Source organism: Pseudophryne corroboree, chromosome 6 (assembly GCF_028390025.1).
Source record: "Pseudophryne corroboree isolate aPseCor3 chromosome 6, aPseCor3.hap2, whole genome shotgun sequence".
In the NCBI taxonomy this organism is placed as follows: Eukaryota; Metazoa; Chordata; class Amphibia; order Anura; family Myobatrachidae; genus Pseudophryne; species Pseudophryne corroboree.
In genome coordinates, this window is record NC_086449.1 from 308,261,763 (window position 1) to 308,288,719 (window position 26,957).

The following is a 26,957-nucleotide window of genomic DNA, read 5'->3' on the forward strand; positions in this document are numbered from 1 at the left end:
AATCGGGGAAAGCCATCAAAAGATTGGGTATGTGCGTGGAGCAGGGACTGTGCCCACACATGTGGTAGTACTTCTAAGCAATGGGATTTTGCTGGCAGACCTCCCCTATAGATGGTAAACCTATTTACTATTGGGAGGAAACTGTTAACGTCTGATGGCCATCTATATCATGTAACACGTTACTGCGCTCGTACATTACAGCAGCTCCTAACAAAGCTGATGCCCCAACTAGAGGGGTTTTAATGGCTCTGAAAAATCATTCCTTATTGTCATGGTACATGATAATAAATAATACCTATTGGGATCCAGACTGCCCCTAATAATAAGTGTTTCCTTATAGCAACAGATTGCACATTATGTGCTCTGTGTCTGTGTGTGGAACATTCATTCTCTCCTGGCATCATCCTAGCATAGTACGGGGGAGATTTATCAAAGCTCGGAGAGAGATCAAGTGGAGAGGGATAACGTACCAACCAATCAGCTTATGTCGGTATACAGGCAGATGGAAAAATGACAGTGATAAGTTGATTGTTATGTACTTTCTCTCCACTTTACATCTCTCCAAAGTTTGATACATCTTCTATGTATGTGTCAGATAGATAGTACATTACAATACATTAAAGTACGGAGCCCGCAACGCTTCCCCGAGCCCTGTCGCGGCTCACCCCCGCTTCGTTCGCCCTACCCACGTGCGGGCCAGGGAGGAGGTGGCGGAGGGCAGCGAGGAAGGGGAGGAGCGGGAGCGGGCAGGGGGAGGGCTGCGGTCGGACCCAGAGCAGAGCAGCAGAGACGTAGTGTAATGTGATCACGGCCGCTTGGTGATACAGAACAGTCGGGTGTGTGGGGATCTGATCGGGGCAGGAGCGGAGTGCCCGTACAGTGCAGGCCAGTATCCAGGACCCGGGGAGGCGGCTGGGCTACAGGACGGTCCCTCGGCCCCGGGACTGGCGGGAGGCATGCCGCAGGACTCTGTTGCTCTTCTCCGCAGCTCGGACTGTGCAGCATCCCGGAGTGCGGCCGCGGCGGCGGCTTGCTGAGGAAAGCAGCAGCAGCGTCTATCCCCCTCCGCTGTAAGTGTTCCTAGTACAGGGCGGCCAGCCATAGGCTGTGTCATTATGCCCTCTGATGCTGCCAGGATGACATGCCGCTGTGCTGCTGGCAGGACATTAGGAGTGCAACAAGTAAGGGGTTAACAAGACTACAGTCCTCCTAGCTCCAAGCCCGTGGCGCTTATGTGCCTGGTTACCGTCAGTATATTTGCTGTGCATGGGAGGATTTGCATAGGATATCAGGAATGGTTTAGTACATATGTAATCATTGTTGTATTTAAAGGCGCTTTACACTTTATTAGCGCCGGGGAGTTATATTATCGCTTCTCAAAAGTTGCTCATGTAAAAATGTATCCGTGTGTGGGATAGTAATATGGTTCATGTCTTGCTGTGTAGTGATGGGGGAGTGTGACTGGCCTGTCATGTGCAGTGACAGCAAGCAGCTGGACTGTCTCCTGACTTCACCTTACATTACACTATTCATCACTTCTGGCTCATGTTACATTGCTTTCTGTTATCGCATGACATTGTAACACGCTAAACAGTACGCATGCCATATAACAATGGGTGCCACAGAGTTTCCTCATACATCCTATTACTGGGCAGTGCAAGTGCAGCTCCTCTGGTTGCTATTCCTGCACACTGAGCGACACCTCTGTTACATGATTGCTTGATTCCTGAACCATTAAGTACATCATAAAAATGTCAAGCATTCATTTCAGGGCAGTAGAACCATGTTTTCAAGATCCCAATCTCTCAAAAGATCTCTAAAAATGCTAAATTGATATATCACATTTTAAATGGCTAGTCTGAAATATGCAATTCATTTAATTGGTGGGAACCTGGCCCCTAATTGTATATTTTATTATTATTATTATTATTATTATTATTATTTGTTAATACTTTTTTTGTATTTTGGGTAATATTTATTTCAATTGCATAAATATTGTTAACAATCTGTCATAAGAAGTTCAAATGAAAACTCTGGCATAGCGTACAAATACTTTCTGTTGTCAGATATGTTCTGTGTGCCCAGATGTGCCCTATACAGATGCAGAGCTCTAACTCATCTGCCTGTCTTGAGCTCGTCTACAACAAACAGTAATGTTGGTTTCCTCTAGGTTGGCTTGGCACCATAGCAGTGACTTTTGATGGCTCAGGCTCAATAATCCAGTGGATAGAAATGTATGTAATAATAATTTTATAGTTAAAAACCAAAAATATAATCCAGTTTTGCAAACCGCATACAATGAACCATGGATTGTGGAGAGTAGGATGGACAGTTTACGGCACATTAAACAATTCCTAATTCCTGTGTATCAAGGGGGCAGCCATTTTGTGAGCTGAGCTAGTATTCAATGCAGTTAACAATTACTTAAGCACTTGTAACTTTATTGAAGCATTAAGAACTAAGTGGTGATGTGGCTAGATAGTGAATTACTGGGTTGAATAGTTCCTGCTCGGCTTACAGATTTCTAGACATGAAAGTTAATATACATGGCAAAAATCATTAACAAACGCATAACAATTAAAATATGAGGACCCAATTGTTCTGTTAATAATTTGTTGGAACTATTATCATCAAAGGTTTGCAGTTAATAGTAAACTAGAAACCCACTTCCTATAAACAGTATCTGGTATATTTTCAAACACTATGGAGTTCATAACCAGTAGTTTCCATGCAACTATATAGTATTTTTGTATAGTGTATAATAGTTCTGTAATTGTGTATCCAGAAATAATCTGAAGTTCATGATTAATTTTCCGTGTTTAGCCCAAGAAAGTTCTTTGTCTGCTCAGAGTTTAATGTTCCTTTTTTTGTACTGATAAATGTCTGTGTCAGTGACACTATAATATATTAATGTCAAATGCTCTGAACAATCAGCAAAGTTTTTTTTTTTCCCTCCAGTGGTTGCTATGGTGACGTTTTATTACCCTATGCAGAGATCAAGACTAAAATGGAAACATTGTGTTATATTTGTTAATTGCTGTCAAAATTACCAATATGTGAGAAGGCACATCTCTTACTAAAGGTTTTTCTGTGGTCCTGTCTCTGCTTTGAGGATTTATTTAGCTTCTGTATGGTTAATACTGTTCATGGGTATAATGAGAAAACAGCTATATTCTGCAAGAAGAATGCCTTGGAAGGTAGTGTTGTTGGAAGGGAATCGGCATTAGGAGGAGCACAAATCTTGACAATAGTTAACTATTTTATGAATATTGAAGTTCATGGGCCCAGACAAGTGCTGAAACAAAAACTGGGGTCATATGGGTAATTTTTGTCTTATGTACATTACTATGAATACTTTTTATCGCACCTTCTACTCCCCCCCCCCCCCCCCCCCCCCCCCCCCTAGTATTGTTTATTTGATTCTATGTTTTACAGCCACTCTTCCCATGGTGTTTGTTTTTCATTTTTAGTGGGGTATTTTGTAAAAGCATGGAGAGAGATAAGCACTGACCAATCAACTCATAACTGTCATATTTCACACAGCTTTTAAAATGAGTTAGAAGCGGATTTGTTAGTGCTTTATTTCTTTCCATGCTTTGACAAATACCCCCATTAGAAGATAAAAATTAATATGGCAGTATACTATAAATCCTGGTTTTAGAACACAGTGATAATACTCTTTATATTACTATGGAGGGCTTCATAGTGTATATTGTGCTAAAGGATCTCAGCAATGCCTATGGCATACGCTAATGAGGCTAGTGACCCATTTACATGGGCGTGCACTTATGGTGCCCATACACTTGTGCGATGCCCCGCAACGCAACATCGCGGGGCATCGCACCGTCAGTTCAGGTGCGATGAAATCGCACCTGAACTGCCAAAGTGATTACCATGCGATGAAGCGATAGAGCGCATGGTAATCACGTGATGGGCACGTCACCGCCAAGTGGGAGTGGCCTCCATCCGCTCCTGGCGGGTGCCCATCGCAGTGCGATATATAGCATGTGTTTTTAAAACACATGCGATCGCACTGCGATTCGATAAATATTAAGTGCAGCACATACTATCTTGAGACGTGAGATTTGACCGGCGTGCCTGCGCATCGCGTCGAAAGGTACCTAAAATGTGCATACAATCCTTTGATTTCTCTCACAGATGCGATCGAAGGTTAGCACCGATTATCTCACAAGTGTATGGGCACCATTAGACAACTGAACACCCAAAAATAAAGGAAGTTTCTTAAGGTCACCTTCATTTGCGTTTACATTGTCAACATTGACTAGACCCTAATATAAAGGTGAAAAGTCCATCTTCCTTCTTTTCAGTTTGCATCTGTTACATATACAGAGACTCTGTTGTGTGTTACCAACAGCTGTTACAGTCTGTTGGTTTTATCAAACTTGCCTGGAAGATCATCCTCCCATCCATGCCTGACCCATCAACTGCTGTGTTGAAAAACCTGAGTGCATGCACAGTGCTATTTTCCCCTGTGGACTAGTTATCCCTATGTGATTTTCCATGCACCGTACTTTAACTCCAGCAAATCCTGTATTGTTGAAAAAAATCTGTATGTAAATATATTAATATTTGACATTTTTTTTTAAGTCTACTACATACACTGTGATCATGCCACTCAGCTATACTGCCAAGCGAACATGATCACTAGGGGGTGTATTCAATGCTTGCCGGATCTTTTCCGACGGAAAGGATCCGACAAAGTGGTATTTAATGAGCAGCGTTCCCGACAATGGCAATCCGACTTTTTTCCCCCCCAAGAGCACAGGGGAGTGTGTGCAATGAGAGAAGATATGAAACGAATTTCGTACATCCAACTTGTATTTTACTCTTTTATACCCCCATGAACGAATCATTTTAATACTTTTATTTATTTATTTATTTATTTATTTTTATTAAAAAAACTGAGTTATGTAGCCAATTTTAATAAGGAGTATTTAGTGTTTTATACTCTTTCATTGCTAAATGGAAAAAAGTTTCATCTACAGTGTACTCCTTTACTAAACATGTGATACATATCTTGTGATAATGTTACAATGTCTTAAAGTAAAACCACATTCCCCTGGAATCCTAAAATTAATTTGTAGTTTCCAGGTCTGGAAATAATTTTTCCCCCAAGCCTAGGAGACTTTTTTAGATTTTATTATAAGCCAGATTTACACTATACAATTGTCAGGGTGATCTGCCGATAATTGTATAATCGACTCAATAATTGTATAGCGCAGTGGTCTCAAACTCTGTCCTCAAGTCACCTTAACAGTCCAGATTTTAAGGATTTCCATGCTTAAGCAGAGGTGACTTACTTATGCCCTTTTCAGCTATTCATGGAACCGACCCGGATAAGCTGCCGTGTGAAAGGGTTACATTTTTAAAGCTGCTGATTGGCTGTGTATGCAGAGGTCGCCTTAAGGGAGTGAAATGTGGGGCAGACACAGGCCCAGTTTGAAAGCGACAACCCGGTCATAACCTGAGGCCAACATGTGGTGAGAAGGAGGTTTGAGCAGCTGTGACATGGCTAGAGACCATGTTCACTGGACCCAGGAATTAGATGTGGTAGGTGTATCAGTAGCTCAGTCAGTTTGATAATACTATATCTGTGCACAAGCAAATATCCTTAAAACCTGGACTGTTGGGGTGCTTTTAGGACCGAGTTTGGAAAACACTGGAATGGTGTGTATTTAAACGCTCCTGCAAAAGTCAGCGAGAAGTCTGTTTGCGATCAATGTGCTGCACACACTATCTTGTTCCCAACTTCCCAATCCCATTGGAGATGTCTGAAGATAGCACGCACTGAGCTAAACATTGTTCAGTATGTACGGGTGCTCACCGATACCGTTAATCACATTGTCAGGTCAGCGTATTGATCGAATATGCAGAATCTATCTGCAGTTGTGTACCCCGCATAACTTCATCATTTACTTTGTTTAATTGTATCCAGTGACTGCTGTACCTGAGATCTGTTATGGGGAATTGTAACTCTGATGTGCTAATTATCATTGATTAGTTGCTAATTTTAGCTTTTCAGTTGAAAGCAGAGTTAACTTCTTTTTCAGCTGCAGAGAATCACAGAACAGTGAAGCTGTTGATCTAAGTGGGATCAAATGATCTCTTCTGATCTGTCACTCGTTCATATGACCAAACATTTCTGCAGATCGGTCAGTGTCAAACCCCCCTTCCAAGTTTACTCTGCACAATGTGATGAATTGTGTGTCTATAGTCCATACCACTCTGCTTATTAATTGTGCTGGTTGCTCTTGTTTTCTAAACTGTATTGATAAAAATATTTTTGTTTTTGCTATGAGATATATAATATAATTTATTTGTATTTAGACTATTAATTTATGATTTATTTGTGTGTTTCCCAAATTAGTGTTAAGTTAAATGTAAAATAGGAGAATCATAAATAGATTCATGTCTTGCACAACTCAAAGAAAAATTCATTCCTAGTACTCGTAGCTTTTCATTCTGTGGTTCTGAATAGTGCCCTCTTGTAGCCCAACAAACACTACATAGTCTGCTTATTTATGCTTGCCAGGCACAGCTAATATTTACTAAAACCGTTCTCATACTGTAGAAACCATATCGTATGTCAAGGCTGTTTATCTAATGGCCCTGCAATCCTTTTTTTTTTTTTGTTTGTTTTTTTTGTTTGCCTCCATACTTATTGATTCCTATAGAAGAGATCTCCACTCCTGTCCTCAATTAACATTAACACGTCATGTATTTCTTTAATCATGCATAGATGAGTTAATCTATATTGCTGGGTCAGTAATTATCCCACCTGGTTCCACAGACAAATCATCAATACATGACCTGTTGGGAAAACCTGAGGGTTGAGGTTGAGAACCACTGATCCAATACATATTCCATTATTGCTCCATTTGGGCATGAGTGCTGCCGGCGCCAATATTTCTGCCTGTTGTCTCCTGAGGTGGTGAGCAAAAATGCAAAAAGTGTCCCGTTTGGGTGCCCAGGCGGCACTTTTAAAACAATTGAATCACACTAGTTGTGTCATTATTTTAATTGCATGTGATAAATGACTGCATTTTATATATTCTGAAGGGGGCATGCAATTGCTTTTAGCAATGGGCACCCAGTGGAGCTATTCAATTGTACAGCTGTTCGGGGAAACTGCGTGATTTCTGCTCGCAGCTTCCTGAGGTGGCAAGCAGAAATCGGTGAAAAGCCAGCCAGGACTTCGTGTGGGTTTAGCCGTTTTACATGTCTGACTCTGGTGCATTTGGGCACAACAAGTGTGATATTGTATGTAATGCAATCGCTCCCAGTCGGCAAAACCATTAAATTGTACTTCGTGTACCCATTTCTTTTCGCTGCCCAAAGAACAATTGAATTCCCCCATGAGAATTATTTCTATTAAGCTGGCTACACACACATTAGACAATCCAGGGATCCTGGTTGACGGCAATCGACGGGATGAGATGTCGGTCGGCTGTACACACTGAGCGATTTATTGAACGATCATGCAATATTCATGGATGGATTCAGCAGCATAGTGCTGCCTGCTGGGTCGTCCCATCAGCTGTGTGACCCCGAAGCCGGCAGGTGGGAGCTCACGGTAGTGCTTACAAACTACCCAATGTGCACGATATGTTGGTCTGATCTATCAGATTGGATGACATATTGCCTATTGTGTACCAGCATTGGTGAATATTTTGTTACTGTCTTAACTGAAATTTTCTAATGTAGAAAAGTATTGCACATAATGGGACTGAGATCAGCTGTGATAGAGAAATCCCTCCTGGGTAGTTGTGTGACAAAGTATCTTGTGTCTCACATGGTCTGTGGTAGACGTGTACATTCATCTGTTTCCTGGGGAACAGTGGTTAAAAGGAAATTGTAGGGTTTGGGTGAGAAAGCGTGGTGAAGTCTTGTGGTTGCAAAGTACCACAATGACTATAGCTCTAACCAGATGAGTCAAAATTGAGTAAGCTTCTAATTCTAATGATTGTGTCATTTAAAAGGAGAATTTGTATTTTGTGTTAATGCGTTTCAGCATAGTAGTAAAAAAAAAAAAAAAAATCCCCAAAATATAATTTCCTTTCAGAGAACTGAGAACTGTGTGGAAATCAGATCTATACTTACATCATAGTAGAGGAGAGATGGTGACAGGCTTTTCAAAGCCAGAACCCTTTCTTCAGTACAAAATCCTTATGATATCATTTTTAAGTTCTTTGCTAAATTTCAGAGCTGCTTGATTGGCATCTGGTTTATTCGATATGACATAATGGGGGAATTTTGAAAGCTAGTGCAAAAAGAGTGCTGTTGCCAAGAGCAAGTAGTCAGATGTTTATTCCTGAACTGAGCTAGAAAGGGGAGAGCTAAAATCCTGTATGCTATAATGTTCTACTCTATATGTCTCTGCACAACTGAGCATATACATACTGTATGGGATGATTGGAAAGTTTTATAAATGAACTCCACTATAAATAAATACCACTGTAATTGCCTGGAGGTAAATGCCACTGTATTTCCCTCCAGTGTTTAACAACAAGTAGTGAGCGCAACGGAATTTGCTGAGCTATATAAGAAACTGTTAATAAATAATGATTATACAGAAGTCCTTTTTTTAATGACATGTTACCATGTACAAGTGTGGATTTGGACACAGAAAAGAGCCTTCAGATTATAGTCTACTCTTTCTCGATATGTGAGTGTGTGTTGTGTTTTTTTCTTTAATAGAGCTAAATCTTTATTTGGTACACCGTTGTGGTACTGGATAGCATCCCCAGCACAACTGGAATTCTTCAGTTCATGGATTCAGTAAGCTGCTGGTCCATTACGTAAATGCTGCAGATTTGTTGGGTGCAACATTACATCACAAGCAAATGAGGCATACTTTCCTTTGTAGACCTCAATTAATAACACTGATGACTATACATAATGATAAATGGTACCCAGGTCTGATCTCTAATTTAATGTGCTGGTTATCAACCCTTTCTTATTAATTTTTTTTTTTTTATCTTTTAAAGATTTATTTGATATTACTATTGATGTGAGACTTAAGGGCCCTACACACTTAAAGATTATCTGTCTAATCTGGCAATGTCAGGAAGAAAATGACAATCAACCATTTGTTCCCAAAATCCAGAAAATGGCCAAAAACGGTTGTTCAGATAATGTAAGGATTGTTTTGAGGTCCTTATGGGCGCTTTATTAAATGGTGGCTACCTTCTATCTTCACTAGCAGACATCCCAAAGTGGTCCAGATAACAGAGAAAAAAGTGTAAAAAGTGTGAAGAAGATGGTGCTACCAAAAGTGGTAAGGTGGTGATATTGGGGTGCAAAGTAGCTTTTAGGTGCTTAGCTGATGTATGAGCCCTTCTTCCAGAGATTAGCTACTTCTGATATAACACTCGTGGGCACATGAAAAATATAAGCATGAGTGGTCAATTGTCACTTGCTCCCATACATTACCAGATTTTTGTTCCATCCAGAAAGATTGGACAGATAAACCTTAACAGGTCTACAGTCATTTATTTTCCATTACTGCTTTTTTTGTGTAAGGAAAGTATATTTGCCATTCTCCAATCACCTGGAATTTTACCTATTAGCTGTAGTTAAAAGGTTTGGGTAATGGCACTGCAAGTACTAAACATTAATTTATGTACAACCTGGACTCAATGGGGGTGATTCAGTTCTTTCCTCCATTGGGGAAATTCAGTTGTTGCACCGTTCGGGCACAAGTGTCGCGTTGGAACACTTTTTTCTCTTTACGCAGCCACCTGAGGTGGCGCGAAGAAATGTGCAAAAACTCAGTGGTTTGGAGTTGCCCTAACCAGGTTTTAGATGGGTTTAGCCGTTATTCATGGCTAAATCTGGTCTAATTGGGTGCAACAATTAATGGGTGCCCGGAACAATTAAACTTCCTCCATTGACATATCAGGGGAGATATTAATTGTTCATCCCTTTTTTTTTTTTTTTTTGTTACAGAGCACACAGAAAACGCAAAGTGCTGTTCGGGCTTACTTTTCAAACATTTCAGCTCGCCAGCATGGAGGCTGTGAGCTGAAATGTGTCTCCAGGCAGCTCATCGTGCCAGAACGGGTCCAGAATTGAATTGCTCCATTGGGCACCATTTAGGGCCGGCTGCGGAGAGAAATAGTATTTTTCCCCCAATCTAGTTTTAATGATGAATATGAAGTAATGCCTGTAGTAAATGTATTGTGCACGTCTGAACCCAGGTTGTATGCAGCTAAATTTTACAGAGGGGCCTTGCAATGTTAAGCACTGCATTTGCTCTCATGAGCAATTATGGGCGATTCAGCGTCGTACGCATATCAGTGACCTTTCCACTGGTTCTAACTGGTCAGCAAAGGGACATTTGCACATAGTGCTATGTGCCACTATCGTGGGATATGTTCAAATGAAATCTGTCTGATCTGAAGGATCCCTTTCACCCAGTATATAGCTGGTTCCAAGGCACACTGACAGTGATGTTGGTATTTTCACAAGTGTATGGATAGGAGCAGTGCAGCTGTATAAATGCAACCTACTCTGATTACGGGCAAGGATCCTTCAGCCTTATCCTCCCTCTCCCCAACACACTTTTTTGTTGTTTGACTAATGCCCCTATTTTGTTAAACTTTTTACTGATTCTGCAGTTTTTCTTCTCTCTTTTGTGTCTACCTTGCTTGCATCACAACTCTGAATACAAAGCTGCACCTTTTACATGGATTTGCCACGTCTTCATTTCTGAGAGCTATGCCTAGGATTAGTCCTTTATGTTTAGTTTTCTAATTTCTTGGGATATGACCTTTTGTTAGCAATCCACAAAAATTCACTACTCCTGACTTTAGCAATTGTCATTCTCCATATGATGCAATATTCCATTATTCTCACCTCCCTTTTCATTGGCATCACAGTAATGTTGTGTATTATTCCTCATCATCTTCTGGTGGTCTATAAAAAGCTTTCTGCCATTACCATGTATCGGGGCTCAACAAATCTCTGGGGACAGGTAGCCATGGTACCTAGATTTTGCTGCCTGGCTACCAGATTTTGACGGGTGGAAGCAGATCATCTTCAGCCCCAGCTGAGATTTTTGGAGACGTGCCTGTATTGCAGCGGCCATTTCTTGCACATGTCTGAGTGCATGTGCTGAGTGTCTGTCCCTGCCTGCGCATCCTCCTCTGTCTGCTGTATCCAATCTCCAGCTGCATAGAGATCTCCAAGATCTATGCCTGGCCAGGGATTGCGGCTACGGAGTGGTAGTGTTGTGGCCACAGGGTAGTTGGGATTGTTTGCATGTGGGGAGGCTGCGGAGTGGTTGTTTGCCTGAAGGTGTGGCTGTGGGGGTTGGTTGCACATGGGGGTTAGCTGCTCATTAATGTGGCCGGGAAGTGGGGCGGTGTTTGTTGTTTGCCTAGGGGGTTGCTGCACTGCAGTATGGATGCGGAGGGCTGGTATGCCAGAGGGTATCCCCTCGGATGTGTGACCATGGGGGTTGGTTTGGTTGTCTGGGGGTTGGGGAAAATACTCGGTAATGTGGCTGCGGCGGGGGAAGGAGGTTTTTTTTCCAGTTAGTTCAATACAGGTTTGTTGGGGGGGGGGGGAGGTGGCCTGGCTCCTAGATTTTAGAAACCTTTGTCAAGCCCTCACATATATACTCAGTCCAATCTGCAGTGCCCCGCATAAAGAGCATTTGTATATTGTCTTTATCTATAAAGCAGTTTCACCTGCCCTTTTTCTAGTCTGTTCTAAATGGGAGAAGACTGCAAATAGTTTTGTGCCAATTATAGTTATCACTGTACCATGACGCTACAATATCTAAATCCTAGGACATGAATTCATTTGTTCAGGGGCTATTGTTTGTTAAACTGTGAGCATTTAAGCAGAGCATATGACACTGTACTACTTGTCCTTATCCCTGACACTATTACCAGTACTTTTTTGGGGGAGGCTGCGCCATTAAACAGTTTTGAATAACCACAAGATATACTGTTTGTGTTCATCAAGCAAAGGTAAGCTAAATGATACACTGGTATTTATTAGTTTACATTCTGTAATGATAATGTGATGAGGCCGTTGCTTGAGGGCCTTATAGATATAGCTCTCATCCGCTTTATATAATCTTAGGCATGGCTGAATTGGGTGCAGTCTTGCCACTGAAGCAAGATGCAGGATCAGCCAGTGTGCTTCATAATATTGTGTCTGCAGTGAAAACGTACAGTACTAGATTTCCTTATATTGTATGGTTAGGAAGTGTCACCAGTATATTCTGAATCAGACACACAGTTGACCTGACTTCTGTATATGTTAAAATGTTTACATTTTGCAGGTCTTTCTAAAGATAGAAGTGGTTGACAAATTGCTACCAGGAACCACATTGTATGTTTTGTTTGTGTAATATATGGTGATGAACTTTTGAGTTTACCATTGACTTGTAAATGGATCATTCTTATCTAAATACATGGCAAATGTATCCACTGACCTCTCCTCCCCTCCACCCTAGTAATACCCATTTCAGTCATGCAGCTGACTCACGGATTTATGCACGTGAACGCGCATCAACCCGGGAATTCTGCATATGTGAAAGGACACAACCCGGGAGTAAGTCCCGGGTCTCCGACCCTGCACCCAACCTGGGTCATGTAGCGGAGACTTTGCCATCTGCTATAATTGGCAAGTTCCCCGGTCACATATCTTAATCCTTTCGGTGGTATGCACGGAAATCTTCCGGGGTAGTCAGCACTGGCAACCCCGGAAGTTTCCGGGCATACTACTAACTGATTCCCCGGGGACAGCCGTGCAGCGTGCATGGCGCCTGGGAATCTGCATACTCCATTATGGAGTTTAGCCCACACCCCGGACTCCTATTGGCAGGGGGCTGGGCTCAGCTGTAAAATGGCTTATGCTAATTCCCGGGCGCCACAAGCCGACCGGGAATCAGGGCTGGGGCTGACTATCCCCACGGGCGATCGCCAGGTGATAACCTCGCCCTGCCCAATCACTCGCCCCCCCTGCACCTTGCCCCCTGCTCCCACTTCAATTTAAATCCACCCCCCCAGGGTGTGTTTTTAAATTGAAAATCCGCCACTGAAGGGGTTAAAGGTGTATTAGTGCCATTATGGCGCATTTATTAAATAAATGAGCGTCTTATGCCATAAGAGTTATCCATTTGTCTTTTGAATAGAAATGGTGTGCCCATAGTTACAGGTACACTTTAACAATTGATGTAATGCTACAAATTCATGGTTTACCCCTAATAACTAATAATCAGTGCAATATATCTCCCAATTATTCTTTGTAATAACTGTGCAAATGAAGAGAAAATATTTATTTATAGCAAACTAAAGGTGTGTACACACGGTGAAATATTTTCTTACGATTTTGACTATATAGTCAAAATTGTAAGAAAGGTTAGTGCAGATCGCAAGGTGACACGGTCCCGCGCGCCACAGAACCTGTGGAATTCATGAATGTTTAAAGCTTAGTATAGTAAGCCGAAGTATAGAAACATAGAATTTAACGGCAGATAAGAACCACTTGGCCCATCTAGTCTGCCCCTTTTTTATCCTTTAGGTAATCTCAACCCTTTTTGAACCTTAATTCTTTGTAAGGATATTCATAAGTAATTTTTCCTTCAATTTCCCCTGAACCTCCCCCCCCCTCCAGTTTCAGTGTATGTCCTCGAGTTCTAATATTTCTCTTCCTTTGAAGAATGTTTCCCTCCTGAACTTTGTTAAAACCCTTGGTATAGCAGGCCGCAGTATAGTCCCTGAAGCTGTGTATATGGATTTGAGCGTAGCATCCACTTTGCGATCTGCCGAGTCTTTCAACGCGGTAGATCCCGGGACTGGTAAAACCACCTGTTTTGACAGCCTAGAGACAGAGGCGTCAACTATAGGCGGGGACTCCCATTTTTTTTCTATCATCTTCCGGGAAGGGAAAAGCAACCAGAACCCTTTTAGGGATCTGGAATTTTTTCTCCGGGATTTCACGGGCTTTTTCAAATAAAGCATTTAATTCCTTAGATGCTGGGAAGGTGAGAGGGGCTTTCTTACTGTCTGTGAAAAAGGCCTCCTCAACCTGCTCAGGAGATGTCAGAAATATGTAACACATCCCGCATGGCCTCAATCATCAACTGCACCCCCTTAGCAAGTGATGCCGTCCCCCTCGACACATCTCCATCACCATCTGCTGTGTCAGAATCGGTATCCGTGTCATCCTGCATAATCTGGGCAAGAGCACGGTTGTGAGAATGTACCGCAGGGGGCCCCGAGGGAGCAGTATCGGACCATACTGCCATAGAGGACTGCAACACCTGAGTAGCATGCTCAGTCCTTAAAACCCTTTCAGAAATCTGAGAAATAGCCCCCCTAAGAGAGGTTAATCACTCCGGTTCTTTAGCTGGGATCTGTGCTACAACAGTGCGATCCTGATTACATGGGATGGGATCTTCCTGAGAAGATAAATCCTCTGCAGCATATGAGACAGTCTCTAGAGTATAGACCATATTGTATTTATTTGGTACTCTGCCCAAGTGGCTTTTAGCTGGGGGCTCTGTCACTGAGGCACTTGCAGCGGAAATAACTGTAACTGAGATTTGTGGAATGATCTTGGATACCACAAAATATATGTTGCAGACCCTGAACACTGCATATACTACTTTCTGTACTTTCTGTACATAGATTGTCATCCAGACTGTCAACTTTTCTTTTCTGTATCAAACTTCAGTACATTGATCTAAAATCACCCAATGTGTCAGGATCCTTGACATGCATCTGTGTCATTTTGCAAATGGAGAGATGTGTGGGGAGTGATCTATCACAGACCGCTCAGCACACATCTCCCCCCCCACCCCGCTCAGCACACATTGCAATGTGTGCTGAGCGAGGGGGGGCGCCAAATCTAGAGCCGGCGCCCTACACACGGAGCGATGTGTGCTTAATTTCTAAGCAGTCTAGTCTGATTGCTTAGAAATTAAGTAAAAATCGCTACATGGGTATACCCCCCTTTACCCCCTATCTCTGTGATTATCTTCTCACAAATGGGTCACTAGTCTGTAGGGAAATATGCTAAACAGTTGTACAGACATGTATATGCCTTCCTTCTTACTACCACTAATACTGCATGAATATCTCTGCATTGTGTATATGTATAGTTTGGAGGAGAGAATGGAAAGGGGGGACATGATAGAAACTTTCAAATATATCAAGGGTCTTAACAAAGTTCAGGAGGGAAACATTCTTCAAAGGAAGAGAAATATTAGAACTCGAGGACATACACTGAAACTGGAGGGGGGGAGGTTCAGGGGAAATTTAAGGAAAAATTACTTCACAGAAAGGGTAGTGGATAAGTGGAATAGTCTCCCATCAGAGGTGGTAGAGGCTAAGACTGTAGAGCAATTTAAACATGCTTGGGATAGGAATATGAATATCCTTACAAAGAATTAAGGTTCAAAAAGGGTTGAGATTACCTAAAGGATAAAAAAAAAGGGGCAGACTTAGATGGGCCAAGTGGTTCTTATCTGCCGTCAAATTCTATGTTTCTATGCGATGGTCCAGATACACTTAGGAATTTTTTTGGTTTAGTATTGAGCATGATTTTATTCTTGGAAATACTTTATTACAGTCTCATGTTCGTGTCTTTTATTGATTCTTTCTGTTTGAGCCCCTGTTTACTTATGAAGCATTTTCCTATTCTTTAGTAAGTTATTAGCTTGATTTCTATGTTTTCTGTTGTTTTTGGATGGAAGTGTGCTGCTTTTAGCATGGTGTCACTGCAGGCATGTAGCTCTAATCTGCTGCAGGAATGTGCTGCTAGAACTGCTAGAGTAGAAAGATGAGGGGCTAAGGCAGTTTATCAGCTATGACATACACTTGCATTGAGCAGTTTAAAAATGCTTTCTGAAATATTGTATATTTACTGGCATTGCATCTAGGTGTATTTGTGTCTCTTCTACAGTGATGGTGGGATATGCTGTGGGAGATGGCTATATAATATATATATGTGTGTAGGAAGCGGGCAGGGTGCACAGGTTCGAGGGCAATCTGTGCATGCTCGAAAAGGGGGCATCACTATTGGGGGCGGTGAGGCCCCACCGGCATCACTGTTGGGTGTGGTGCGGCACCCATCAGCACCACAAATGGGGCTATGCCCTGCTGTTAATGTCAGTAATGGGTGTGTGCCCAGTACTTACGGAGTGCTGGGCTTCTCCCAACCTTTCCCCTTAATATGAATAGATGCTATGCGCATGGCATCTATTCATGCTAGGCTGTTTTAGCAGGGCGCCAGTAAAAGGGCAGGGCACGGCGCCCTGCTAAAACAGCCTAGTGTGAAGACATATATAATATCCTAATCATTTAGATAACTGGTATTGCTGTTCACCTGAAGCTAAAGCTATGTTTCATAAGATCTGTCCTGATATTCAATGTATTCAGTGCTAAGTTTATGACAGATTGGTAAAGGCTTTAAATCACTTTTCGCTAGTTTCTGATAATTTGACAGGTGCTTATAAACCATGAGTGGTGAACTGCTTTCTGAGTTTTGTGTAACCCAGCATATTGATCTATTTATAGGGGATACTTGGGATTTTATAAGAAGCCTTCATGCCTGTTAAAAGGTCTGCATTTTTAAGACATTTACAAACATTCCAATCATGTCCTTTTTAGTGACTTCCATAGCATCCCTTTTGCTCAGCTGTAAAAATCATTCAGCATAATATACATTCAGCTTTATGTTTGATGCACCTGCTGGGATGATATTCATTAAAATGACTATCCTGTAACCCAAAGAATTGATCTAAATGTGTTGATGTTGTATTATTGGAAAATACATGTACAGTTGGAGAATGCAAAAGAAAGACCTGATAAATGATTGCCGCTTTAAAAATCAGGGCATACTCGCAGAAATTCCCGCACAACCTGCATCTCACAGGCCATTACATGAGCTCTCTGGACTCTGGTGCGTCACCATTTTGTAAAGGATGTTTGGCTCTGTTTTTAGTTAAGAAAGATGTTAAGAATGTTTACTAGATATAGTAATTTTTGGTTTGGAAACATTCACAGCATACATTAGGGGTTGCTTTACAGAAGGTAAGCCATATCTCTGAAGCATTCTGTTTATAGTATTCAGAGCAATATTACCCATCATCCTTTTAGGGCTCGTTCACAGTTGAATTACGCACCTGCATTGCTGAAGCTTGTTTTTTTTATTTTGCATATCACAACTTGTTCTATGACATTCTTCATAAAACTAACAATAAGGTATCAATTAGGGAGCAAAACGTATAATTTCCCTGGTGAAAATGAATTTTCAAAATATGGGTTTAGCACGCAGCCTGCATTTATTTTTAGATGTAATAATAGTATTATGACCAAACACAAGCATAGGCAGATGAAGAATGGATTACTGACAGAGGAAATAATTTATTTGGAATCTGTTAAACTTGTTACATAACCTTCTTATGCTCCTGAATACCCTTGCACACTGCTGGATTCATCAGGGCAGACTTGTTTACCTTTTTGGTGCTCGCTTATCCTTTCCGAGTTCATAGAACTTGGCTATAGTAACCTAATGATTCTAGTTGTAAAGGTGAATGTGGCTGCAGTTAGAACTATTGTGCTTTTTGAGGTTAACCGTTCTGGTGATTTTGCCACACATATAAAACTAAGGCTCACTGCCTATTGCTTTAAAACAAAGTTGACAATGCAACATTCCCTTTTACTTTCACTTTTCTGTCAATCAAGAAGTGATTGTTATGCCCAGAAGTGTTTGTTACTGTACGAAGCATATCGCTGGCATGAAACCATGTTTTGAGCTACTAGTGTTGGTGGGAGGGTTATGGTATTGGGAAAATAGAGGTTGTAGGTATGGTTCCCCTTTTTACTTTATTTACGGTACTGGTCTGTATATCTACCCTATCAAATGAAGACAAGGAGATATATAAATTTTAAGCTGCAGCATTCCTTGGGAAATAGGGAGGTTCTCTATGCCAGGGTGGCTCAACTCCAGTTCTTAATGAGGATATGTGGGTCAGATGTTTACCTGCCAAACTTGTGATTAAGCTAAGATGTTATTGATATGTTTTGTTGTTAGTGCTTCCTTGCAACACTAGGACTCCATTCCAAGTGACAATCTGTGTGGAGTTCATATGTTATCCCTGTGTTTGGGTAGGTTTTCTCTAGGTGCTTGCGTTTCCTTTCACTGTGCTTAAACTTACTGATAGGTTAATTGGTATTGGATGAAGTTGACCCTAGTGTGTCTAGATGAAAGAGAACTTGTACTGTAAGCACAACTGGGGTTTGGGACTGTTGTGAATGATTGAACACTAAATAAAGTACTGTGTAAATACAGTATGTTGCTGCAGTATAATTCTTCATACATACATACATACATAAACATATATACTCAAATCCTTCCGGTTGTTATGGTAGGAAGTAGTGTTATGTTTTGTTTGTATTGCATGTTATGGGAGGTTAGTTGGTAGTATGCAATTTTTTCCCCTTTTTCTCTAACGTCCTAGAGGATGCTGGGGACTCCGTAAGGACCATGGGGAATAGACGGGCTCCGCAGGAGACATGGGCACTTTAAGAAAGACTTTGGATTCTGGGTGTGCACTGGCTCCTCCCTCTATGCCCCTCCTCCAGACCTCAGTTTTAGACTCTGCCCAGAGGAGAATGGGTGCACTGCAGGGAGCTCTCCTGAGTTTCCTGCTTAGAAAGCATTTTTGTTAGGATTTTTTCTCTTTTTCAGGGAGCACTGCTGGCAACAGGCTCCCTGCATCGAGGGACTGAGGAGAGAGGAGCAGACCTACTTAAATGATAGTCTCTGCTTCCTCGGCTACTGGACACCATTAGCTCCAGAGGGAGTGAACACAGGTTCGTCCTGGGCGTTCACCCCAGAGCCGCGCCGCCGTTCTCCTCACAGAGCCAGAAGAAAAGAAGACAGAAGACTTCTCAGGCGGCAGAAGCCTTCGGTGCTTCACTGAGGTAACGCACAGCACCGCAGCTGTGCGTCATTGCTCCCATACACCTCACACACTCCAGTCACTGTAAGGGTGCAGGGCGCAGGGGGGGCGCCCTGGGCAGCACTAAAACACCTCTCCTATGGCAAAAGTCTATATACATGTACAGGTGGGCACTGTACATGTATATAAAAGAGCCCCTGCCATTTTTTAGTAAGTTTGAGCGGGACAGAAGCCCGCCGCCGAGGGGGCGGGGCTTCTCCCTCAGCACTCACCAGCGCCATTTTCTCTCCACAGCACCGCTGAGAGGAAGCTCCCCGGACTTTCCCCTGCTTGACACACGGTGAAAGGGGGTTTTAAAGTAGAGGGGGGGCACATTAAGCAGCGCTACTGGGTAAACAATCTGTGTTTTTCTCCAGGGTTATATAGCGCTGGGGTGTGTGCTGGCATACTCTCTCTCTGTCTCTCCAAGGGGCCTCAGGGGGAACCTGTCTTCAGAAAAGAGATTCCCTGTGTGTGTGAAGTGTCGGTACGTGTGTGTCGACATGTTTGACGAGGAAGGCTCACCTAAGGAGGAGGGGGAGTGCATGATGGTCAGCTCGCCGTCGGCAACGCCGACACCGGACTGGGTGGATATTGTGGAATGTCTTGAATGCAAATGTAAATTTACTGCATAAACGATTAGACAAGGCTGAAGCTAGGGATCAGTCAGGTAGTCAGACCATGCCTGTCTCTGTGGCACCAGGACCTTCGGGGTCTCAAAAACGCACCATATCCCAGATCACTGACACAGATACCGACACAGATACTGACTCTAGTGTCGACTATGAGGATGCAAAATTACAGCCAAAGGTGGCGAAAGGTATTCGTTACATGATTATTGCCATTAAAGAGGTTTTGCATATCACTGAGGAACCCCCTGTCCCTGACACGAGGGTACACATGTATAAAGGGAAAAAGCCTGAGGTCACTTTTCCGTCCTCATTTGAACTAAGCGACTTGTGCGAAAAGGCTTGGGAATCTCCAGATAGGAGACTACAAGTTCACAAAAGGATTCTTATGGCGTATCCCTTTCCACAAAAGGACAGGATACGATGGGAATCTTCGCCGAAGGTAGACAAGGTGCTGACACGCTTATCCAAGAAGGTGGCACTGCCTTCTCAGGATACAGCTTCCCTCAAGGATCCTGCTGATCGTAAGCAGGAGGTTGCCATGAAGCACATTTACACACATTCCGGTACTATCGTTAGACCGGCTATGGCATCGGCCTGGGTGTGTAGTGCTATCGCAGCATGGACAGATTCCTTCTCTACAGACAAAAAAAGGGATTACCAGCGCTGGTAATCCCTTTTTTTGTCTTGTTGTTTGCACTACTACAGGGGACTTACCATCCCCATACCAGCTGCTATTGTTAGCGCACCCTCCCTTTCTTTTTCCTTTCTTGATTTATTCCTTCTCTACGGAACTTGACACCCTAGATAAGGATACCATTCTAATGACCCTAGAGCATATCAAAGATGCTGCTTTATATATGAGGGATGCTCAAAGAGACATTTGTTTACTAAGCTCCAGAATAAATGCTATGTCTATTTCTGCTAGGCGACTCCTGTGGACCCGACAGTGGACGGGGGATGCCGACTCAAAGCGGCATATGGAGTAGTTACCTTACAAGGGGAAGGAGTTGTTTGGAGAAGGCCTCTCGGACCTTGTCTCTACTGCTACGGCCGGTAAATCGAATTTCTTACCTTATGTCCCCCTGCAGCATACTAAAAAGGCACCTCAATATCAAATGCAGTCCTTTCGTTTCAATAAAAGCAAGAAGGTACGGGGATCGTCCTTCCTTGCCAGAGGAAAAGGCAAGGGAAAAAAAGCTGCATGCAGCTAGTTCCCAGGAGCAGAAGTCCTCCCCTACATCTGCAAAGTCCACCGCATGACGCTGGGGCTTCCCGGGGGGAGTCAGCTCAAGTGGGGGCACGTCTTCGATTTTTCAGCCAGGTCTGGGTTTACTCACAGGTGGATCCCTGGGCTATAGAGATTGTTTCTCAGGGATACAGGCTGGAATTCGAAGACGTGTCTCCTCGCCGGTTTTTCAAATCGGCTCTGCCAGCTTCCCCGTCAGAGAGGGAGTTAGTGTTGACTGCAATTCAAAAATTGTATCTTCAACAGGTGATAGTCAAAGTTCCTCTTCTCCAGCAAGGAAAGGGGTATTACTCAACCCTGTGTTTGGTCCCGAAACCGGACGGTTCGGTCAGGCCCATTTTGAATCTAAAATCCCTGAACTTGTACTTGAAAAAGTTCAAGTTCAAGATGGAATCGCTCAGAGCGGTCATCGCCAGCCTGGAGGGGGGTGGATTGGATGGTGTCCCTGGACATAAAGGATGCATACCTTCATGTTCCGATTTTCCCTCCTCACCAGGCGTTCCTGAGATTTCCAGTACAGGACTGTCATTACCAATTTCAGACGTTGCCGTTTGGGCTTTCCACAGCCTCGAGAATTTTCACCAAGGTAATGGCGGAAATGATGGTGCTCCTGCGCAAGCAGGGTGTCACAATTATCCCATACTTGGACGATCTCCTCATAAAGGCGAGATCTCGTGAGAAGTTGCTGGACAGCGTGTCGCTGTCGGTGAGGATGTTGCAGGGGCACGGCTGGATTCTCAATATACCGAAGTCCCAGCTAGTCCTTACAACGCACCTGACCTTTCTGGGTCTGATTCTAGACACAGACCAGAAAAAGGTTTTTCTTCCGATGGAAAAGGCTCAGGAGCTCATAGCCCTGGTCAGGAACCCTTCAAAGCTAAAAAAAGGTTTCAGTGCATCACTGCACGCGTGTCCTGGGGAAGATGGTGGCATCGTACGAGGCCATCCCCTTCGGAAGGTTCCATGCGAGGACCTTTCAATGGGATCTACTGGACAAATAGCCCAGGTCCCATTTACATATGCATCAGAGGATCACCCTGTCTCCAAGAGCCAGGGTATCTCTCCTGTGGTGGCTGCACAGTGCTCACCTCCTAGAAGGCTGCAGGTTCGGAATTCAGGACTGGATCCTGGTGACCACGGACGCAAGCCTCCGAGGTTGGGGAGCAGTCACACTGGGAAGAAATTTCCAAGGTCTCTGGTCGAATCTAGAGACTTGTCTCCACATCAAAGTCCTGGAGTTGAGGGCCATATACAACGCCCTATGCCAGGCGGAGGCATTGCTTCGGGACAAACCGGTTCTGATTCAGGCGGACAATGTCACAGCAGTGGCTCATGTAAACCGCCAAGGCGGCACAAGGAGCAGAGCGGCCATGGCAGAAGCGACCAGGATTCTTCGCTTGGCGGAAGGCCATGTAAGCGCCCTATCAGCTGTATTCATCCCGGGGGTGGACAACGGGGAAGCGGACTTCCTCAGCAGGCACGACCTGCATCCGGGAGAGTGGGGACTTCATCCAGAAGTCTTCGCACAGATCGTGGGTCGGTGTGGACTGCCTCAGATAGACATGAGGGCGTCCCGTCTCAACAAAAAGCTAAAGCGGTATTGCGCCAGGTCAAGAGACCCTCAGGCGGTAGCGGTGGACGCTCTAGTGACACCTTGGGTGTTCAGGTCGGTCTATGTGTTCCCTCCTCTACCTCTCATACCCAAGGTGTTGCGAATAATAAGACTAAGAAGAGTAAGAACAATCCTCATTGTTCCAGATTGGCCACGAAGGACTTGGTATCTGGATCTGCAAGAGTTGCTCACAGAAGATCTGTGGCCTCTTCCTCTAAGACAGGACCTGCTGCAGCAGGGGCCCTGTCTGTTCCAAGGCTTACCGCGGCTGCGTTTGACGGCAGGGCGGTTGAACGCCGGATCCTAGCGAAAAAGGTATTCCGGAGGAGGTCATTCCTACCCTGATAAAGGCTAGGAAGGACGTGACATTGAAACATTATCACCGTATATGGTGAAAATATGTTTCTTGGTATGAGGCCAGGACTGCTCCTACGGAGGAGTTCCATTTGGGTCGTCTGCTTCACTTCCTGTAAACAGGAGTGACTTTGGGCCTAAAATTAGGGTCCATAAAGGTGAAAATTTCGGTGGCGCCTTGGGATCTTAACGTGGTATTAAGTTTCCTCAAGTCACCTTGGTTTGAACCACTCACAACAGTGGAGTTGAAATATCTCACTTGGAAAGTGGTCATGTTGTTGGCCTTGGCTTCTGCGAGGCGTGTTTCGGAATTAGCGGCTTTGTCACATAAAAGCCCCTATCTGGTTTTCCACGTGGATAGGGCAGAATTGAGGACTCGTCCTCAATTTCTGCCTAAAGTGGTGTCTTCGTTTCATATGAATCAACCTATTGTCGTGCCTGTGGCTACACGGGACTTGGAGGATTCCGAGTCCCTTGATGTGGTCAGGGCTTTGAAGATTTACGTGGCCAGAACAGCGAGGGTTAGGAAAACTGAAGCGCTGTTTGTTCTGTATGCAGCCAACAAAATTGGCGCGCCTGCTTCAAAGCAGACTATTGGTCGCTGTAACACGATTCAGCAGGCACATTCTACGGCAGGATTGCCATTGCCTAAATCGGTTAAGGCCCATTCCACTAGGAAGGTGGGCTCTTCTTGGGCAGCTGCCCGAGGGGTCTCGGCATTACAGTTGTGCCGAGCAGCTACTTGGTCGGGGTCAAACACCCTTGCAAAGTTCTATAAGTTTGATACCCTGGCTGAGGAGGACCTCCTGTTTGCTCAATCGGTGCTGCAGAGTCATCCGCACTCTCCCGCCCGTTTGGGAGCTTTGGTATAATCCCCATGGTCCTTACGGAGTCCCCAGCATCCTCTAGGACGTTAGAGAAAATAAGATTTTACACTTACCGGTAAATCTATTTTTCGTAGTCCGTAGAGGATGCTGGGCGCCCGTCCCAAGTGCGGACTACTTCTGCAAGACTTGTATATAGTTATTGCTGACATAAGGGTTATGTGTTGGTTAATCGGTTGAACCAAGGCTATGTTTTTGTTCATACTATTAACTGGGTAGTTTATCACAAGTTATACGGTATGATTGGTGTGGCTGGTATGAATCTTGCCCTTGGATTAACAAAATCCTTTCCTCGTACTGTCCGTCTCCTCTTGGCACAGTTTCCCTAACTGAGGTCTGGAGGAGGGGCATTGAGGGAGGAGCCAGTGCACACCCAGAATCCAAAGTCTTTCTTAAAGTGCCCATGTCTCCTGCGGAGCCCGTCTATTCCCCATGGTCTTTACGGAGTCACCAGCATCCTCTACGGACTACGAGAAATAGATTTACCGGTAAGTGTAAAATCTTTTTTTTTTTTTTCCCCCTCTTACAAAACATACAGCAATAAGAAATGTTTTCTTTCTGGTTTAGCGCTAAAAAGTTTCTTGTTTATAGTATTTATGCAAAGTGTATAAAGTGCATATGTAACCCGTATGTGATCGAGTCTTTTGAAACCTTGTTTCATAACTTGGGGTACAAAATGTTCAGGCTGTGGGTTAGAGAGATGTGATTTTTTGGTAAATTGTTAGACACTGGGTGTAGCCTCCCTTGAAGCTTATGTCCTATAGACCTATTTATGTAATTTCATATTAAAAAATAATCCTGTATAGTAATAATGATTGATAAGAGGTAAAGAAAAAATAAAGAAATTGATGTGCTCAAGCACTTTAATAGTATTAGAATCATTACTATAAGTGGTGTCCTCGATGGAGCAATTCATTTGTTGTACTATTTGGGCATGAAAGCCATGGATGAACACATTTCTGTTCACATCCTGAGATGACGATTAGAAATGTGTGAAAAGTCCATATTTTGAAGGGGTCCCTGACCAGCACTTTAGACAGTCTTGGCCATTAGCGCTTTGTTTTTTGGTACAACAAGCGCAAAAATGAATGGGCTCTCAAAACAGTTGAATTGAATTCCTTATAAAGTGTAGTTTTGTATATTGGTTTGTAATTGTGTAATTTTCACTTGCATTTTACCAGAGTATGTGACGCCCAATATGTTTTGTCTGAATTGAAATAATTTTAGCTGCAGTTTATCAGAAAGTTTGTTGAATTACCCCCAGTGTGCGCTTTGTGATCAGGTTGTTCAGCATGATTGTTAAAAATGTGTGTTCACATTGCACTGATACAGTATGGCTCGTCAGCAATTGCATCAGACAGCTGGAATTCACTGCAGCATGAATGGGTTGCTGCATTCTTGTGTTTAATGGTGAACTTCATGTGTTATCACGGCTCCAGCGGCTGCATATCACAGATTATGCCTAAAGCATCTGAAGCATAATCCCCAATAAATGCCAGGTTACAGGGCAAACTGGATAGCTCCAGGCTGAATCCATTCGCTACAGTAAATTTACCGCAGCTAATTGGATACCAGCCTTATTGTAGTAAGGTGTCACCTCATAGCGATGATTAATAGGTAATATATATATATATATATATATATATATATATATATATATATATATATATTCCTCCAACTCCGGCACTCCGCTGACATAAATCACATACTGCACCCGGTGCCTTCCACATGTAAGCTTGCACGGCTCCACGTAATATATCCCTCCAAAGGCGGCACTCAAAGGTTCAAAAAAATTACTCAAGTCGGCTGTTTTTAAAAACAGCCGACTTGTGTCATTTTTTTGAACCTTTAAGTGCCGCCTTTGGAGGGATATATATATATATATATATATATATATATATATATATCTCTAATCCCCATAACTAACTTAGTTGAAACCATAGGAGAACTATTTGCACTAATTATGTAAAAACTTATTTTACTATTATTTTATTAACAGTTTCTTATATAGCGCAGCATATTCCGTTGCGCTTTACAATTAGAAAAATTGATGTGGAAAGAATTTAGGAAAAGTGTACTATTGGTATTTTCGCTATGTCTCACATTTAATACTAAAATAAAATACAGACTTATTTATCACAGTATGCTATATAACAAAGTCCTCGTTCTTATGAAAGAAAAATAAAAAAGCTATAAAATGACATAGTTGTAACTACCAATACAGTAGGTATTCCAACAAAACCAGTGCAGCATAAATGCAAGTCATTGAAGTACAAGCTGCCTCTGGTAATTAAGTAGTTAAAGAACTTTTATTAATTAGTGCGTAAAACATTACATTTACACATGTTTTTATCACAAGTTGTTTTTAAGGCACAATCTCCTCCATTTACTAAATTTTACAAAGTGCAGTCATTGGGCGAGATTCAATTGTTTATCACTCTCGATTATTTCTCGCTCCCGTCTATAAAATGACGGGAGATCAGAGGGGGCGATAATCCATTGAGCTCAGTGACGTCTGGTTTAACAGCCTAAAGCAGCTAAATCCAACCAAATCAATGTGAAAAGTCCAGTTTAGGCACCCTCAAAGGGGTCACTTTTCACTCATTTCAGCTCGCCACCCCAGGGGGGTAGAGAGCTAAAATGCTGGCGCCAGCAGCTGATTGCGCCAGAATGGAGAAACAATTGAATAGCTCCATTGGGTTCCATCTACTGGCTGCAGGTGCCGAAAACAATTGAATGTCGCCCAATCCGATTTTTCAGTAATCCCTATTGACCTTGGCCAGCAGTCTTATGGGAGGGTTCTCTCTGATGTGTGATTCTCTTTCCTTGTCATTCGGTTACGTTTAGCAGAAATATTGGGCACCCTGCCAAGCAGAATTTGAGGTAGGAAAACAAACCGCTGAATATTACACATATTCTGGAAAAGTAATAAATGGCAGGTGTGCTTTGAATCGGACATTACTTTTTTTTCCCAGGGGCTGTGTACAGCACAAATGTCAAGCTTCCGTGCATAGACATTCCCACTGTAATATGTTTTCTCTGACGTCCTAGTGGATGCTGGGGACTCCGTCAGGACCATGGGGGATAGCGGCTCCGCAGGAGACAGGGCACAAAAGTAAAAGCTTTAGGATCAGGTGGTGTGCACTGGCTCCTCCCCCTATGACCCTCCTCCAAGCCTCAGTTAGATTTTTGTGCCCGGCCGAGAAGGGTGCAATCTAGGTGGCTCTCTTAAAGAGCTGCT

At 43.1% G+C, this 26,957-nt stretch overlaps 1 protein-coding gene across 8 annotated transcripts in view; it reads left to right on the forward strand.

The window, feature by feature from the left end:
- The window catches only part of TJP1 (tight junction protein 1), an 805,169-nt gene that overhangs the window by 554,553 nt on the left and 223,659 nt on the right, over positions 1-26,957 (forward strand). Inside the window, exon 1 of one of the 8 annotated variants that reach the window (XM_063926227.1) lies at positions 762-1,070. The exons of the other annotated variants lie outside the window; for them this stretch is intronic. The gene's annotated coding sequence lies outside the window, so the exon portion shown is untranslated. Of the gene's footprint in view, positions 1-761; positions 1,071-26,957 lie in introns of those variants that run through there. 8 annotated transcript variants of the gene reach the window in all.